Genomic DNA, 2,415 nt, shown 5'->3' on the forward strand with positions numbered 1-2,415 from the left:
TAACGATTTGAATCCCCCCAAATAAAAAGCCCTAATATTGTTAAAAGCACCACTTCTGTTATTCCCCTTCCACGAATGTGCTAAACTGGCACGCAACATGTAACAACCTACTGCGCAGCAACTGACATTATGCATTCATAGCAAAATCTGTGAGGCCAACGACATCCAGCTGGATAGTGAGTATGGGGCGAAAAGAGCAGGAGAGACGGAAGAGAAAAGCTTCCGAAAAATGTTTCCGAGTGCAACCGAGTCCAAGATGGTTTTCTGTGCGCACACACCTGAAGCGCGCTCACAGAAAACGTGTGCGAACGTCGAATTCAGTTTTTAGAGAGTGCTTAAACTCACGATAGACTGAAGTCAGTGATAGGCTAAAGTTCTTTGATAATGTGAATGTTCTTTGCTTTCTTTCTGTATATAATTTTTGCGCTGTTTGAATAACTGTGGAAACAAAAGTGTTAATTACTAACTTACAATGTATTTATTAAACTGTGATCATGTTAAATACCCTGGAGTTTCACCCTCTGCCTATGGTCAGGCTAATAAACTTACTGCTGTCTGTCATTAAATTAAACAACAAAAGAAATAGAGAAAATCACTTACTGCTCTTGACTGAATAACTCATTTATATGCATACAGTGAAGATTGTGCAGTGTTTTATTTTTTACATGTATTACTTTATTAACTGTCTGTAGTAGGCTATTTCTGTGGTAGCCTTTACTTGTCACAACTGGTTGTAAACCACGCATGACAAGGAAGATGAAGTTCAAACAGTCTTTAATAAATCCATAAGTACATCCACACACTGGCAAATGAAGAAGCATAACCATACACTGACGACACCGGACAACTGAACCAACACAGAACTGAACTAAATACACATGATAATGAGAAACACCTGAACATAATCAAATTAATTACCATGACAACCAACTCAAGGGAAACGGAAAACGAAATCCAGACCTACCTGAAAAAAAAAAAAAATCTGTTTATTACATTTTTTTTATTAACATATTTTTTGTCCTTTTGCTTGTAATTAGCAATTAGACTGTTAACTTACCTTCAGTAAGCTTGAGAACTTTATATTTACATTAGTTAGGTTAGTATGAAGTTCTTGCCATTGTAAAGATATTATTTTTATTTATTTATATATATATTTTTTTTAACATGGTGGCAGCTTCTAGCTCAAAGAAAGGTAATGTTAGCGGTCAAAAACAGCAAAAACAGAAAGTTTTTTTGGTGTGAAATATCCTTAGTGTTTAGCCTTAGTGTTTATTAATTTCTTAACTGATAAATATCTATTTTATCAGTTAAGAAATTCATAAACACTAAGGATTTTTCACAAAAAAAAAAAACTTAACAAGTACAACTCTTTCAGGTAACAACTCTTTCAGTAATTTAGTGGGTACAGGATCTAATAAACATGTTGTCGGTTTAGATGTAGTGATAAGTTTATTATAGCATCAGAAATACAATAACAAATGTTGAATCTACAACATGTAATACAGCTTCATTCTTCATCGCACCCAAAGAAAAATTACAATGCTTTACAACTATAGGACAGGAAGAGCTAAATAAACTTATCACTACATCTAAACTGACAACATGTTTATTAGATCCTGTACCCACTAAATTACTGAAAGAGTTGTTACCTGAAAGAGTTGTACTCATTGTTATCTCTAGGTCACATCCTAAAACCCTTCAAGCTGGTGGTTATTAAGCCTCTCATTAAGACACCACAACTAGATCCTAGTAAACTGGCAAATTACAGAAACAATGCAAAGCTTCGGAACATGTTACCTATTTCTGATGCAGAAAAGCTAGTTTATGCATTCATGACCTCTAGACTGGACTATTGTAATGCACTGCTAGGTGGTTGTGCATCTTCAATAAACAAGCTACATGTAGTCCAAAATGCTGCTGCTAGAGTCCTTACCAGGTTAAGAAAATATGATCATATTACCCCAATTTAACAGTCTCTGCACTGGCTACCTAAGTTCCGTATCAGTTACAAAATATTGCTACTTACTTATAAGGCCTTAAATGGTTTAGCTCCTGCATACATAACCAGACTTCTATCACTCTACAATACATCACACTTCTTAAGGTCGCAAAACTCTGGACTTTTGGTAGTACTGTAATGTCTGATTACATTTCTTAGGGAATTAATTATTATTAATTCATTCAGGTTTTGAGAGGACTCGAATCTGAAAATTCGAGTCCGCCTGATTAGAACTGATTTCAAATTTTAATAGTTTACACCTTATCAAAGCACGTATTAACCCGTGGCCAGGGAAAATACAAATACTCAAATTATACGACACCAGACAATGATTCTTTATAAATGAAATATGAATTTATTGGCTATTCTAAATTACATTGACCTAAGCTAAGACATACACATACACACACACATAC

At 34.6% G+C, this 2,415-nt stretch overlaps 1 pseudogene; it reads left to right on the top strand.

Annotated features, from left to right (window-relative positions):
• Positions 1–1,164: 1,164 nt before the first annotated feature.
• Positions 1,165–2,415, top strand: part of LOC107685866 (dihydroorotate dehydrogenase (quinone), mitochondrial-like) — a 19,839-nt pseudogene continuing 18,588 nt past the window's right edge.

This window comes from Sinocyclocheilus anshuiensis, unplaced genomic scaffold (genome assembly GCF_001515605.1).
Source record: "Sinocyclocheilus anshuiensis isolate Anshui unplaced genomic scaffold, SAMN03320099.WGS_v1.1 scaffold1018, whole genome shotgun sequence".
In the NCBI taxonomy this organism is placed as follows: Eukaryota; Metazoa; Chordata; class Actinopteri; order Cypriniformes; family Cyprinidae; genus Sinocyclocheilus; species Sinocyclocheilus anshuiensis.